Raw genomic sequence first — 16428 nt, 5'->3', positions numbered from 1 at the left:
GGGGGGGGGGGGGGGGGTGGGGGGGGCAATTTGATTTGAAGTGGGGGCAATTCCAGAATGAGTTAGCAGTGAATTATTTGCATTTCTTATGGTTCTAGGGGGTCTCATCTACAGCATATCCTACATAATAAAAGGCCAATATGCAAATGACCGAATAGTGGAATGCCCGGTCACTATGATACATGCTGACCAGCAGGGGACAGACACTCAATGCAGGAGGTCAGTGTGCTCCCACAGGGGGAGCACCGTTCAGCCAGAAGCCGGGCTCATGGGTGGTGAGCACAGCAGACATGGTGGCAGCCTCTCTTGCCTCTGTAGCAATGCTAAGGATGTCTGACTGATGGCTCAGGCCCACTAAGTCATCAGTAGGACAACCCTCCAGGGCTCCTGGACTGCAAGAGGGCGCAGGCCAGACTGAGGGTCCCCACCAAGTGCACGAATTTTGTGTACCGGGTCGCTAGTTTATGAATAAATAAATAAACAAACTATATTTCCTCTGCACATTTAACATACTGAGTACATTTGCAACTTTAATCCATACTTACCTTCATTCATACAAAACTGTAACTATGTCTGACATTTGTTCTTTAAAGATTTTTCTTCCTAGATACAATATCCAAAGGAAATTTCTATGATAAAATTAGGCCTGTGGTTTCAGCTGCTGTATTTCTGTAAAATAAGCTAAGCTTCATTTCACCAGATACTGACCAGGTCTCTTGTGAGAATAGCATAAAGGCTCTTGTGAGGAGAGAACACTTCCTAGTGTCTGGTGATCAAAGTGAACTTCAAAATTTGTATATATTTCTTAAAAAGAAACCTTTAAAAATAATCACTGAATTCCTACTCAGCACTGGGGACTCTTTGGTACAAGCACAGGCCTAGGTACCTTCCGGGAGGGATATCTAGCACACTGAAAAGGCTGGTTCTAGAAATGTCTGTAAAATAAACATTTGGTAAATGAATGAACAAGAAGTAAAGAAACACTGATAGAGAAGATGTTCCACTCTGCTGATTTAAAGTTTTCTGCCAAAAGGAGATTTGAAGCTTCCTGCTATTTTTTAGCTTCTTTGGATTTTTAAAAGGCAGGAGCTTTGAAGTCTAATAGAGCAAAGTGCTGGGTACATAACCATGCACAGTGGATGCATTTGGGGACCTCAGACCTGTCATTTCATCTCTCTGAACCAGTTTCAATCTGCAAAATAACTGAGGAGTGGAGGTTTTTGTTTTGTTTTTTAAGTATTTTTATTTCTTAAATCCATTGGGGTGACACTGGTCAACATGAACATATAGGTTTTAGGTGTGAGATTCTATATTACAGGCTCTGTATTATTGCACTGTCGGCCCACTGCCCCAAGTAGACTGATGTATTTTTGTCAAAACTTGTGTTGGGCAAGGATGGTCCATTTCATGGTATCCCTCCTGTATGACGCTCCCCAAGCATTGGGGAAAGGGCTTCATGTGAATGAAGGTGCCCTGGGAAACAGAGACCCCTGCTTTTTGAGTGACTGGGTTTGATCATGAGTTCAGTCATTCCCAGACTAATCCTCTGAACCTGTTTCTAAGGTCCTTTTCCCTGACTCCCCAGTGAGCAAAGGCAGCCCAGCCTAGGCTCTCCTGTTGCTGCTTCTATGCTAAGCCCTTCCTGTTTCACTGTCCCCAGCTTTAGTAAATGTTCCCTCATAGTCACCTGGACTTGAATTCTGAAATCTTTCCTGCACAAAGTCAAGAACCCACAGACCACAGGCAGGCCCTAGCCAGATCTGCTCAGAGACATGTCCCCTGTCTGGTACCATAATTTTTTATCACTGTAATATGACTGATGATTTTCCTGTTTTCTTAAAAATTGTATTTCAGCAGCCAGAATAATAAATCACTAAAATGCCAAACTTTATGTTTCCTTGTTTGCTGGCTTTTAATCTCATGTACCAATAACATATCTAAAACAATTAATACTGGAAGGAATTGATGAATGGATGGAGAGACAAGTGAATAATATCAACTTATCTAAAACCAGCAGAGTTCCAGTATAAAATAACTATTCATTAAACTACTATCATTGATGGGACCATCTCTTAAGGTGATGCCATTTGATGGCTGACTTGTTAATCAAAAATAACATCTAACTGTATAAATTTCTTCAGGAAAATAAAGAAAATATTCTTCAAATAACTAAGATTGGTTTGTTATGTGGGACAAACTAATTTTTGTGTGATTTCAGTTGATGGATTAGATTCCCAGATGGAAGTTAATATGTGAGTATTTAGAATAAGGGTGTTTGCAGTTAGTGTTTGTTTATTATTTATTCATTAATATATATTTACTAGAGGTCTGGTGCATAAAAATTCATGCACTGGAGTGGGCAGTCCCTCAGCCCAGCCTGCCCTCTCTCACATTCCAGGAGCCCTCAGGGGTGGGAGGTGATCCAGCTATCAGGGGACGGTGACTGCCCAATCACACCTCTGCAGCTGCCACTGTCAGCAGAGCAAGCCTCAGCTGACCCTGGTTCCATGAGCCTCGGTCAGCTATGGGCAGCCATCATCCAAGGCTTGCCTGTGCCTCGGGCCAGCACTGGGAAGCTGGGGGCCTGAGGGGACTGGGTGCCATGATCTTGTGGCTGTGGGTGCTGCCATCTTTGATACCATGACAGTCAATTAGCATATTTTTTTTCCTTATTGGCTGTTGGCACCACCATTTTTAAGGGTGGGACAGTCAATTAACAGGTTCCCTCCTTATTAGCTGTGGATGCCACCATCTTTGAGCTTGGGGCAGTCAATTAGCATATTCCCTTCTTATTGGCTGTGGGTGCCACCATCATTGCAGTAGCATGAGTGTCAATTAGCATACTGCTCTTTATTAGATAGGATTGATTTCAGACAGGAAGGGAGAGGGAGACAGAGATAGAAATATCAGTGATGAGAGAAGATCATTGATTAGTTGCCTTCTGCAACCTGGGATGTGCCCTGACTAAGAATTGAACCGAGACCTCCTGGTTCATAGGTCAAAGCTCAACTACTAAGCCCCGCAGCCCAGCTCTGTTAGTGTTTATTTAGATGATCAACTTTATTTTTATTATAAAATCAATTCATGCTTATTTTAACCAAATATTCAAAGAGGTATAGAGTAAAGTTAAATAGTACAATTTCCTCAGGGCCCACACACTCAGCTCCCCAGAGTTAAAAAGTTTAGTGTGAATTCCTCCACGGCCTTTACTAAATAATGATTATAGATAGGATTTTGTCAGTGCTTGCCAGTTGACCTATTTTATTGCCCTGGTTTCCAATTTAGGATCAGCCAGAGAGAGTCACCCACGTTTTCCAACCAATCACATAAGATGCATCACTTCCTGTTAAGCCACACCTCCTTCCCTTGTATCCATGGCATAGCTGAGCCTTTCCCTAGGAAGCAATCCTACTCCTCAAGCTGCTTTTGAGTCTCAGACAAGTGTAAGTGATGGTGACTGGCCATCATGTTATATATAACAGCAAACTCAAATAAATAGTCTCTGTTGGTTCTAACTTGCTCTTTTTCTCCATGCACTGTTTGTCTCTGGGTGAATTAGCACAGGGAAGGTGAATATGGTGATTTCTAGCATTTTGCATGTCATGTTTCAAGACATGAAGGATGATCACAAAAAATTTTCCTGGGAGCTGGTATTCCCAAGTGCATGAAGAAACAGATTGACTAAGAGAGAGAGAGAGAGAGTGAGAGAGAGAGAGAGAGAGAGAGAGAGAGAGAGAGAGAGAGAAGCAAATCTTACAATGATGGGAAAGTATCTGGAAAAGGAGGATATTGATAACAACAGGTAAACTGAACCATTTCACTCTTGTTTAAAACTAGAAATCAGAACCATAAAAAATGCTGAGCAGAGACAAAGCAGTATGCATCCCTCAACAAGAATTCTGCAACAACAAAAAGAGCTGATCACACAAACCCCTCACCACAAGCCATGACTACAAGTAACCTGAACTGTAGCCTTTGCTCAGATGTTGGAATTGTCATTGCCCTCCAGGCTAATGCACTTGCCTTTAAGAAAAGTGAAGGAAACCACATAAACCTTTTTAAATGTCAGAGTAATCTTAAAGAAAACTCAGATTATTATTGCATTCTTTACTCATGAACCAAAATAAAATGATTATTAAGTATGAGACACTCACAGGCTATCCTGTAAAATAGATATTGTTCAAAAATAATTTTCAGAAAAATATAAAATAAGACTATCACACTGACCAAACACGGTTAAAAATATACTTAACTAATATGATATGTAGGAACCAGAAAGAAATAACCATTGATTCAAAGGGAAAGTCAAAAGAGATTTATTTTTATGGGTCAAAAAAAATGTTGAGATGAACTGCAAATGCAACACATGGATTTGAGAACTGGGCTGCTTGTTCCAGGACAGAGTGGGATGGGGTGGGGAGGAGGTCAAGTCATGACTAGCCAGGAGCATACACATTTCCTCCCTCTTACAGAGAATTGCAAAGTAGTTTGAAGACGATGATGATCAACAGGGCAGGACTCTGCTTTATGATGCATAGTGTTACATGGAAAGGACATTTTCTTCAGTGTGTAGTTTTAAAAGAATGAAATACACAGGGTTAATAAAGGCCAACATCCAATAACTCCTGAAGAGGCACCGAGTCACCAGATCCTGGCTTCAGGCTGTGTCAGAGCTGCCCCCTTGGAAGTGACTGTAGGAAATTGTTTGGGAATGTCTAAGTACTCCGTGTTCTAACCTGTCAGTTAACAGGCATAAGAGTACTACCTTTCAAACTCTAGGTCCATAAAGCAGAGTTCACTCCTCCCCTTCAACTCTACTCTGAGCCTTGCCCCAAGTTTATTATTCACCTTGTGTATTTCGGTCCCCAGGACTCTCTTTGCTCAATTTTATTGAATGGTCTCCATATGCTGCGTGTTGCTGTCTCTGCTGAGGAGACAGGGATAGACACGTCTTCCTTCTTATTCAGATGCTATTGCCCTCCTCTCTGTGTCCCACTCCAGCATGTGTGTGGGGAAAGGTGATGGCAGATATAAACATCTTGAGCTGCCTGGGCTGGGAAAAGGCTACAGAGACCTGTTGGTATTATAATGTCCAATTTTTAAAAATGTGTTTACATTGACTTCAGAGAGGGAGGGAGAGAGAGGAAGAAACACCAATGATTAGAGAGAATCATTGATAAGCTGCCTCTACTTGCCCCACCCGGGACACAAGCCCATAACCAGGGCACGTGCCCTGATGAGGAATCGAACTATGACCTCTTGGTTCATAGGTTTACTATCAACCACTGAGCCACACTGGGTAGGCATAATGTCCTATGTTCATTCTGCATCTGACTCTAGGGACACAACAGTGTTTGTTTCCTGGTTCTGAGGCAAGAAGCACATAAAGGATGGGAGAAATAAAAGCTCATTGGATTAGCAGGACAAAACTGACAGGAGTCTGGATTACTCTGGTGGTAGGGTGAGGGATTCAGGTTATAAAAGCTTCTTCCTGTTAAAGCACAATTAGCCAAAGACAAGGTTTTAGTTGATCAAATGATCATTTTTCACTTTTTTGTATATATACATTATTTCCTAACCTATTTTTAAAATTGAAAACAATAACAATTTTAAGGAAAACCTATAAAGATTTGCATCACCTACTTTTATTCAAGGGTCAAGGAAGATGGGAATTGAGCCCCTGTGCTTTCTGTAATTGAACCAGCATTTGCCATGCAGTCGTCTTGGCAGCCACTTGAATGAGACTGTGACTGGCCAGTGGATGCACAAGCAGTAAAAGGCAATCTGCAGGGAGTGAGAAAGCTGAACTGGCAAGGAGACAGACAACTAAGACTTGGATGAGAGTGAGAAGGCATCAGGAATAGATAAGAATACCATAAAGAGCCATGATTCCTTCCAGTTCCCAGCTCCATAATCTCCTATAACTGCCCCCTTCCCAGGTAGAAAGTATTGTTCCCTTATTTCCAACAAATATTCCTTATTAAGAAGATTGGGGTTGACAGCAGCAAATCCAGGGGACTTCCCATCATTTGTGCGGGGACAACCCTGTGGCCCCTTGTGTTCTCTCACCCACAAGCTCAGTCATTTCCTACTTGGGACACAATAGGTGGCCAGAGAATGTCTTCTTCCTCTTCAGTCAGAGCCACGAAGACAAAAACTAGACTCAGACTTTTAGCTTAACAATTCTTTAAATCATTATTAAAATATTTTTTTTCTCTCTATGGGCCATGATGTACATAGAATTTGCACATTAAATGTATCTTCATTTTTAAATTATTTTCAAAAACTTTTTTCACTTTTCTTTGAGTACAAAATGTTTTAAGAACAAATGTACATTAACTCGTGTTAAGTACTCTCACACAACAAACACACACACACACACACACACACACACACACACATGCCTTTCTAAATGATATGAGTCTACTTTTTGACCCCAGATTTCACAAGCAAGTGATGATTATTAAAAAGGAAAAATAACATTTATTGGCCATTCATCATATTGAGGTATGATGATCATGAGTATAGTGAAGAGCACATAGGAATGAAGTTCAAGTAGGAAGTGGTCATCACATGGGACTAAGGATGAGACAGAAGTGGAAATTCAAGGTGCCCAAGCAGCTGGGCATTTGAGGAACAGAATGTCAGAGGCAGAAACCATAGGGATATGCCACCACATCTGCCTATCATCTCCCCTCAAGGCATTTGCCAAGTCCTACCTTGAACTGGTGACTGACATCAAAAGAACAAGCAGAAAACAGGGGAGTGTAGGAGATTGAGACTAGGTCTCAGCAACTGGACCTGAAACTTTGAGAGAAACACACCCCACAGATGGAAAGCACTAGTTCACTTTAAGTGCACAGGAAACATTTACAATTATAGACCACATGCTGTTTCAAAGGCCTGAAATCAGAGTATGCATGCTGATCACAGTCAATTTAATTTAAAACAAACATAGATAACTAGAAAATCCTGAAATGTTTGAAAACCAAGCAATAAACTTTTAAATAACCCATGGGTCAAAGAGGGAATCACATGAAAATAAGAAAAGAAAATGAACTAAAAGCAAACAAAAGAAGTTATATTAGAATGGTGATTTGTAGCTGAAGTAGTTTTAGAGGGAAATTACAGTTTGGAAAGCTTATAGTAGAAAAGAAGATAATAGAAGTTGTGTACAAGAGGCCTTCATGTTCTGCTGGATTTGAATAATTTCAAAAATACTTCTTCCTGATTGTTGGCCCATGACTTAACTCTTCTTGAAGCATTTACTTAAAAAAAATCCTATATAATAAAAGGGTAATATGCAAATTGACCCTAATGACAGATTGACCTGGAACAACTGGTAGTTAGGACTCGCACTGACCACCAGGAGGCATACATTAAATGCAGGTCCCACCTCAGTGGAGAATGAGCTCCCACAGGAGGAGCTCTGCTCAGCCACCAGCCTGGCAGAGGGATCCCCCACCCACCCAGTGAGTACATGGGTTTTCCTGCACTGGACCTCTAGTTATAATTATAACATACTTTTCTGCCTTTTTGAGATGTAAATATTTCAAATATAGTTTTATTTATTTCAAAGGGAGAAAGGAAGTAAGAGAGAGAGAGAAAGAGAAAGAGAGACATTAATGATGAAAGAGATCCATTGGCTAGCTGCCTCCTGCACTCACCCTACTGGGGATCCAGCCAGAAACCTGGCCATGTGTCCTGACCTGGAATTCTAACATCAACTCTGGTTTATGGTTCCAGACACCCACCATCACTCTGTTGAACAAATTGTTGCAGAAAACTCAAAGGGAACCAGGAGGGGAGTTGTCATCCAGGAAGGGCCAGCTAGTGGGGGCTTTTGGGAGTGATGCCCCACACCACCTGATCCCCCAGATGCCTGCAGCCAGCAGCAAACAGCACCTGATCTTTCCCCACTTCCAATGGCTGTAATTCCTGGTCCCCAAGTAAAAAAGGAACTAGAACTCCAGGAGTCAGGATAACTGGGGGCTTCAGCTCTAGGATCAGAATCCAGGCCCCACAGGAAGCAACATCAGGCTGGGGAACATGAGATGACGTGTCAGGAGCATCATGGGTTGGTCGACTGGCCACCACAGGCCAAAGGGCTGGCCTATGAAAAACCAGGGACAGGAGGCAGATCCTGGCATGAACCTGGTCTGCAGTGAGAACCCTCTCCCTCCCAGAGGCAGTTCACAAAGCAGCTACTGCATTCCTGAACAAAAAAATTGAAAGATGGGTTTTGGCAAAAAAATATATATAGATTTTTTTAAAATTCGCGAATCTATGTGATTATGTCATAAAGCGGTTTAAAATATCACATGTATGTACATGTTAATGAATCACGTTTATTACAAATATAAAATTTATGAAATCAGAAAAGAGCTCTTTGCTCAAGAAATCATTCAGCCCTCTACCTGGTTCTCAGGGGCAGGGCCTTCACAGGTCACCTTTCAGGTGCTGAGAGGGGCTGGGAGACAGACAGGCCAACAAAAAACAAGGCAACTCTTCATTTCAGGAGACATGAAGAAGAGCCATGAAGAAAACAGACTTGGCTTATATGACTAGGGAGCCACAGGGACTGCAAGGATTTCTGTTCATGCCCTAAGCAGTGGCCTCAAATGCAGTGGCTCACTGGACAAAGTGTGGGATCCCAGGTGCTAGGGGTCAGAAACTGGAGGCAGTTCATTTGGTTGTGGTCCTCCCAGGAGGCTCTAGGGGGGCCTGGTCCTCTGAAGCTGGCAGAATCCATTCCTAATGGGACAGTTCCCTTCTGTGTCCCTGCCAAAGTCACTCCCAGCTTCCTGGGGGCCCACCAAAATCTTGACCTTTGGTCCCTGCCTCCAGCCTCAAAGCCAGCCAGCCAAGTTGAGTCCTTCCCTTCTCCTCTCACCCACCCTCCTACCCAGTTGTCACTTTCAAGAACCCCTGGTTACTGAGGGATAGGAACTCTGGGTGAGCCACACCTCCTGTGCTTTCTGAAGAGGGCCTGGGGTGTGTTGGTGTCAATAAATGTGTATTCACTGACTTTAAACAACAACAACACAAGAAAAACTTAGGCAGTTGGCCCATCTTGCTGACCTGGAAGAGGTACTAGGTTACCTCTATGACCTGTCTTACCATTCTGACCTGTTTTAGTACTGTGACCTATTGCCAGGTGTACCCCATAGGGCTTTGAGGAGGCTCCCCAGGAGTGTGAATCCCCAGCAGACACAGAGAAGGGCTCCCCAAGATATTTAAACTTAGACATGGCTATTGAGACAGAGCTGGCCACATGAGACCTGGGGAAGCCACCCCAAAAGGAGTCAGTGCCCCAGGGCAAGGACAGACAGGCTGGATGGACACAGTAGAGGGCAGGGGGGCAAAGAAAGGACTCCATTGTGCGTTGAAAATGCTGTCACAGCATGAAGGCTTTTAGGCACGAGGACAGGGTCATAAGATTTAGTTTTTTAAAGAAGACTTGGTGATTTGACATTTGGAATGATATTTGACATGTGTCTTGAGAGCCAGGCAGGATTTAGGCAGATGAAGACGGTGAGATGTGCTTCAGGTACAGACAGTGGACACGGCCTGGAGGCAGGACAGATGAACACTGGGGACTGGAGCACATACCTCTCAGAGCCTGTGAGTGATGGGACAAGGCAGGGAAACAGAACACCCTGCATGGAGGGACCAGGGCAGGGGGAGAGGGGACACTCCATGGAGTGTTCAGGGCAGGGGAGGCAGTGAACCCTCCATGGAGGGGTTGGTTGGGTCAGCGAGGAGAGGGTACCCTCCATGGAGGGGACAGGACAGGAAGGAGAGGGGAACCTCCATGGAGGGGCCAGGGTAGGGGATGGGAACCCTCCAATGAGGGGTGAGGGCTGGGAGGAGCGGGGACCCTCCATGGAGGGGTGAGGGCAGGGAGGAGAGGGGACCCTCCATGGAGTGTTCAGGGCAGGGGAGGCAGTGAACCCTCCATGGAGGGGTTGGTTGGGTCAGCGAGGAGAGGGTACCCTCCATGGAGGGGACAGGGTAGGGGATGGGAACCCTCCATTGAGGGGTGAGGGCTGGGAGGAGTGGGGACCCTCCACTGAGGGGTGAGGGCAGGGAGGAGAGGGGACCCTCCATGGAGGGAGCAGGACAGGGAGGAGAGGGGACCCTCCATGGAGGGGACAAGGTAGGGGATGGGAACCCTCCATTGAGGGGTGAGGGCTGGGAGGAGCGGGGACCCTCCACGGAGGGGTGAGGGCAGGGAGGAGAGGGGACCCTCCATGGAGGGAGCAGGACAGGGAGGAGAGGGGACACTCCATGGAGTGTTCAGGGCAGGGGAGGCAGTGAACCCTCCATGGAGGGGTTGGTTGGGTCAGCGAGGAGAGGGTACCCTCCATGGAGGGAGCAGGACAGGAAGGAGAGGGGACCCTCCATGGAGGGGACAGGGTAGGGGATGGGAACCCTCCATTGAGGGGTGAGGGCTGGGAGGAGCCGGGACCCTCCACTGAGGGGTGAGGGCAGGGAGGAGAGGGGACCCTCCATGGAGGGAGCAGGACAGGGAGGAGAGGGGACCCTCCATGGAGGGGACAGGGTAGGGGATGGGAACCCTCCATTGAGGGGTGAGGGCAGGGAAGAGCGGGTACCCTCCATGGAGGGGGCAGAGCAGAAAAAAGAGAGGACTCTCCATGGAATTGGCAGGGTAAGGGGATGGGAATCCTCCATTGAGGGGTGAAGGCAGGGAGGAGAGGGGACCCTCCATGGAGGGGACAGGGTATGGCGGGAGAGGACCCTCCATTTGGGGGCCAGGGCAGGGAGGAAAGGGGACCTTCCATGCAGGGGACAGGGAGGAGAGGTGACCCTCCATGGAGGAGACAGGGCAGGGAGTAGAGAGAACCCTCCATGGAGAGGACAGGGCAGGTAGTACAGGGGACCCTCCATGGAGGGGACAGGGCAGGGAAGAGGGTGGACCATCCATGGGGGGCCAGGGCAGGGCGGAGAGGGAACCTTCCATGGAGGGGCCAGGGCAGGGAGGAGAGTGTACCCTCCATGTAGGGGCCAGGGCAGGGAGGAGAGGAGACCCTCTATGGAGGGGCTAGGGCACAGAGGAGAGGGGACCCTCCATGGAGGGGACAGGGCAGGGAAGAGAGTGGACCATCCATGGGGGGCTAGGGCAGGTAAAAGAGGGAACCTTCCATGGAGGGGCCAGGGCAGGGAGGAGAGGAGACCATCTATGGAGGGGCTAGGGCACAGAGGAGAGGGGACCCTCCATGGAGGGGTCACGGCAGGCAGGAGAGGATACCCTCCATGTAGGGGCCAGGGAAGGGAGGAGATGGGACCCTCCATGGAGGGGGCATGGAGGAGAGGGGACCCTCCATGCAGGGGGCAGGGAGGAGAACCTCCATGGAGTTGTAAGGACAGGGAGTAGAGGGGATCCACCATAGAAGGGCAGGAGAGGGGTCCCTCCATGGAGAAGCCAGGGCAGGGAGGAGAGGATACCCTCCATGTAGGGGCTAGGTCACAGAGGAGAGGAGACCCTCCATGGAGGGATCAGGGTATGGCAAAGAGAGGACCCTCCATTTGGGAGCCAGGGCAGGGAGGAAAGGGGCCCTTCCATGCAGGGGACAGGGAGGAGAGGTGACCCTCCATGGAGGGGACAGGGCAAGGAAGAGAGTGGACCATCCATGGGGGGCCAGGGCAGGGAGGAGAGGTGACCTCCCATGGAGGGGCCAGGGCAGGGAAAAGAGGGAACCTTCCATGGAGGGGCCAGGGCAGGGAGGAGAGGGTACCCTCCATGTAGGGGCCAGGGCAGGGAGGAGAGGAGACCCTCTATGGAGGGGCTAGGGCACAGAGGAGAGGGGACCCTCCATGGAATGGGCAGGGAGGAGAGGGAACCCTCCATGCAGGGGGCAGGGAGGAGAACCTACATGGAGTTGTAAGGACAGGGAGTAGAGGGGATCCTCCATAGAAGGGGCAGGGCAGGGAGGAGAGGGGAACTTCCATGGAGGGGGCAGGGTAGGGAAGAGAGGGAAACCTCATTGTAGTGGGAGTGTAGGAGGATAGAAACCCTCAATGGGGGGGTAGGGTAGGGGAATGGGGACCCTCCATGGAGGGGTGAGGGCAGGGAGGAGTGGGGACCCTCCATGGAGGGGGGAGTATAGGGGATTGGAACCCTCCATTGAGGGGTCAAGGCAGGGAATAGAGGGGACCATCCATGGAGGGGCCAGGGCAGGGAGGAAAGGGGAACCTCCATGGAGGGGGCAGGGCAGAGAGGAAAGGGGTCTCCCATGGAGGGGACAGGGCAGAGAGGAGAGGGGACTCCCATGGAGGGGACAGGGTATGGAGGAGAGAGGACCCTCCATTTGGGGGGCAGGCCATGGAGGAGAGGGGATCTTCCATGGAGGGGACACGGAGGAGAGGTGACCCTCCATGGAGAGGACAGGGCAGGGAAGAGAGTGGACCCTCCATGGAGGGAGCAGGGCAGGGAGGAGAGGTGACCCTGCATGGAGGGGGCTGGGCACAAGCACAGAGAACCTTCCTTGGAGGGGACAGGGCAGGGAGATAAGGAACACTCCATGGAGGGGACAGGGCAGGGGGACAGGGAACCCTACTGGGAGGGGGAAAATCAAGGGACAGGGAATACTCCATGGAGGGGACAGGGAACCCTCCTGGTAGGGGACAAGTCAGGGGGACAGGGAATACACCTTGGAGGGGGCAGGACAGTGTGGACACGAAACCCTTCAAGCTGGGGCACAGACAACCCCACTTGGAGAGACAGGATCATGGGGGCAGGAAACGCTCCATGCAGCGGGGTGGGCAGGAGGAAATGGAAACCCAATTAAAGGGGGCAGCCAGGGAGGAGAATGGAAACAAGGAACTCTTTATATAGGGGGCAGGGCAGTTGGACCAGGAACCCTCAATGCAGGGGGGAGGTCACGAAGAAAGGGAGCCCACTTTGAGAGAGCAGGCCAGAGAGGAGACATAAATATCCATGAAGGGGGCAGGGCAAGGGGATAGGGATCCTAACTTTGAGGGGGAGGGGCAGGGAGGAGAAGGTACCCTCCATGGATGGGGCATGGCAGATGTGTAGGGAACCCCAGTTTGACAGGTTGGGGCCGGCAGAGAAGGTACCCTCCATGGAGAGGGCAAGGCAGGGGGGACAGTGAACCTCACTTTGAGGGGCAGGCATTGGGGAAAGGGAACCTCTCATTGAGGGAGAAGTGCAGGGAGGAGACAGAAGCCTCCATGCAGGGGACAGGACAGGGAGGAATAGCAACACGGAACCCTTCATGGAGAGGAGAGGCTGGGTGGATAGGGAGCCCTACTTTGAGAAAGCAAGGATTTTGGCACAGGTCCTCAAATAGATTGCAGGGCAAGGGGAACACGGAAGCCTCCATGCAGAGAGAGAGGCTGGGGGCTAGGGAGCCCTACTTTGACACAGCAAAGACTTAGGCACAGGTCCTTAAAAAGATGGCAGGGCAAGGGGACAGGGCATCCTTCATGAAGGTAGCAGGGCAGGGAGGACAAAGGACCACACATAGTCTGAGCAGGATAGTGGTGTTAGGGCATCATCCATGGAGGGGCCAGGGAATGGGGTACATGGGAGTAGAGATAGGTAACAGGGGAATCACCCCTCCATGGAGAATCCCCTATGCCCCCATTGTGGGGCCCTTGTTTCCCTTCCCATGGTCCCCTGTCCTCCTGCCTGCCTTCCCTAGGGGCCCCTTTCCACTCTGCCTTTTCCCTCCCTGAAGGGTCTTCTGTTTCCCTGCCCTGACCCCTCACTCACAGGCACCTGAGGGGCATATGCTCTGGTCTGTCCAGTCTTCATCTCTCCTGCCTCCAGGCTGAGTGTCCACTCTCTGTACCTGAAGCACATTCTCACCTTCTTCATCTGTCTGAATCCTACCTGAGCCCTCAAGACACATCTCAAATATCATTTCAAATGTCAAATCACAAGCAGGGGAAGGGGAAGGAGGGTAGGGGAGAAGGGGTGGGGGCTTGCAGGTAGGGTGTGGGGGTTGGGGGGGAACTGTGTGGTGCAGGGTGTAGGATATGGTTTGGCGGGTGGGGGTGGAAGTGGAGGGTAAGTGTGGGGGGTGAGGTTGGTGAAATCATGTTTAGTGGGGGCTGGCGGGTGAGAGGTGGTAGTTGGGGGGTGGTGGTGTGGGTTGTGGGGTGTCAGTTGGGGGTGGCATGTGGGGAATGGGAGGTAGGGGTAAAGAGTGGGCGGTTGGTGGAGGGAAAAAAGGGCATAGAGGGGATAAATGGGGATGGAAGGAGACTTGACTTGAAGGCATTGAACACACAATACAATATAAAGATGATGCATTATGGAATTGCACACCTGACCTATGCAATTTTATTAATGAATTTCACCCAAATAAGTTTGATTAAAATAAATAAAAGGTGTGTCTTTGAGCTTGATTAGATTATGAGGTTGGAGCCCTCATGAATAGGATTCATACCCTTTTAAATGATACTTCATGCTATACTTATCAGGGGATGACTTTATATGTTATATGAATGTCTATCCAATATTTTGTACACTTGAAACTAATATTGAATGTCATCACTAAATGAAAAAATTAAATTAGTAAAACAATTTTAAATAAAACAAAAACAAAATACAAATAAGAGTGATCTTGAAAAGATATAAATGAGATCATTTCCGTGTGTGCCTAAAAGCCTTCAGCGCTCTAGCAGTGATCAGCTCTCCAGGCAGCATCATGCCTGGGATCATGTTGCAGTGCTGGGAGAGGAATGCCCTATCTTCTTTCAGCTGTCCCTGCACTGATCTGGTGACATGTGGCACTGGTGCAAGGCAGAACTGTGCTTCCTTGAAAGTGAGCTAAGCATCACTTTGGCTGCTTAGTTCTAGAGTGGGAGCAGACACAGAAAAAATCAATTTAAGCCTTAATGGTTCTAGTAGCCTTTCAATCCACCTGGACCTCTGTCCTCCCTTCCCTACATTCCAGCCAGCCTGGCTCACCCAGCCTTGAGGAAAGAAGGCAGAACAGTGTTGCCTGGAAGCCAGTGAGCATGCATGTGGTGGGAAGGTGGAGAGAGCTGCAGTTCTCTCAGGATAGAAATGGAGGGATGACTCTGGTTAAATCAGCCACGCATGAGGGTACTCTGCCTTTCACTACATGATGATTGGATCTCACCTGCATGATCCTGCCGTGCTCTAGCTCTCCTCCCAGGGGACCCAGGATCATCCACAACAGGAAGCAGCTCTCTGGCCTTTGACAATCCACAGACACTCTGTGAAGCCCTTCCCCTCAGACAGCTGATCTCAGATTACAGTCCCCAGTCATCTTAAATACAGGGAAGCAGCCTCTTTTGACTTTTTCATTCTCCTTTTACAAGGAATGCCAGGTCTGTGTCTTCTGTACACTGCTCAAAGTTATATGAGGACCCAGCGGGTGGCAGCTGGACCTGGTGTACCCTGGGACATTTGTTGAGTCACCTCAGACTCAAAACTGACTCTGAGCTTGAACCTGCGTAAATCTGGTGAACACCACTCACCTTTACCTGGGGACTCCCTGAGAACTGTCCTCCTGCAACTTGAGTACTTGCCGTGGCTCTGTCATTGACTGAGGCTAACAGGCACCCAGCAGATGGAGGCAGACAGAGAGGCAGAACACGGGGTGCTCTGGGACTTTTGCTGACCTGTCCCCAGGCTCAGTGCTAGTAAAAGCCAGCTTGAGTGCCCTGCTTGGACCTTCTTGTGCTCACTCAGCCTCAGCAGAGGCTGTCACAAAATGTGAATTGCTTTGTAGATCCGAATAGAATGCCCTGGGACATTCACATAGAGCATCTGACATTGGCCAGCACCAGCGTCCCTCCCAGGAAGCCCCAGGACCAACACTCCCTGGGGCCAGCTTCAGAGCACATCAGAGCAGGATACAATTAGCCTCACAAGCGGCATATCCAAAGAGACATCTAGGCAAGCACCAGAGCCTGCTGAGATGAATTGTGCTCCACGTGGTCAACACCTGTTAGCAGCTCATACACTGTAGGCAGGGTCCACTGTTCTCAAAGCCAAATAGCCTGAGCATCAACTCAATACATGCATGGGCCAATGGCAATCAAGAATCCACTACCACAGGAAGGTTCACAAAACACACACAGGGGACATCCCTGGAGCACTCAGTTCACGTGATCAAGAAGATTGTGCCACTGGGTTCCACAGGACACCTGTTACACAAAGCCATACTACGCAGACTTGGATTCTCATACACAGAAACAAAAACACAGAGGCAGACAAAAAGCGAAGACAAAGACACATGCCCCAAATTCAAGAACAGGAGTCACATCCAGAAAAACTACTCAATGAAGTAAAGGCAAGCAAGATACCAGATACAACGTGTTTAAATAAAAATGGTTGTAAGGATGTTAATAGAAGTTAGGTGAAGAATGAATGAAATCAGTGGGACCTGGAAAACTGATAGTAAG

The 16428-nt window shown here is 48.5% G+C and overlaps 1 non-coding gene across 1 annotated transcript; it reads left to right on the top strand.

Annotated features, from left to right (window-relative positions):
• Positions 1-14668: 14668 nt before the first annotated feature.
• LOC129151961 (small nucleolar RNA SNORA74) lies at positions 14669-14867 on the top strand. Its single transcript, XR_008558668.1, has one exon. It is a non-coding gene; the product is annotated as a small nucleolar RNA SNORA74 (small nucleolar RNA).
• The last annotated feature ends 1561 nt before the right edge of the window (positions 14868-16428 follow it).

This window comes from Eptesicus fuscus, chromosome 16, assembly GCF_027574615.1.
Source record: "Eptesicus fuscus isolate TK198812 chromosome 16, DD_ASM_mEF_20220401, whole genome shotgun sequence".
Classification (NCBI taxonomy): Eukaryota; Metazoa; Chordata; class Mammalia; order Chiroptera; family Vespertilionidae; genus Eptesicus; species Eptesicus fuscus.
Note: the sequence above shows the minus strand (reverse complement) of the source record. Positions and strands in the feature narration are given on the sequence as shown.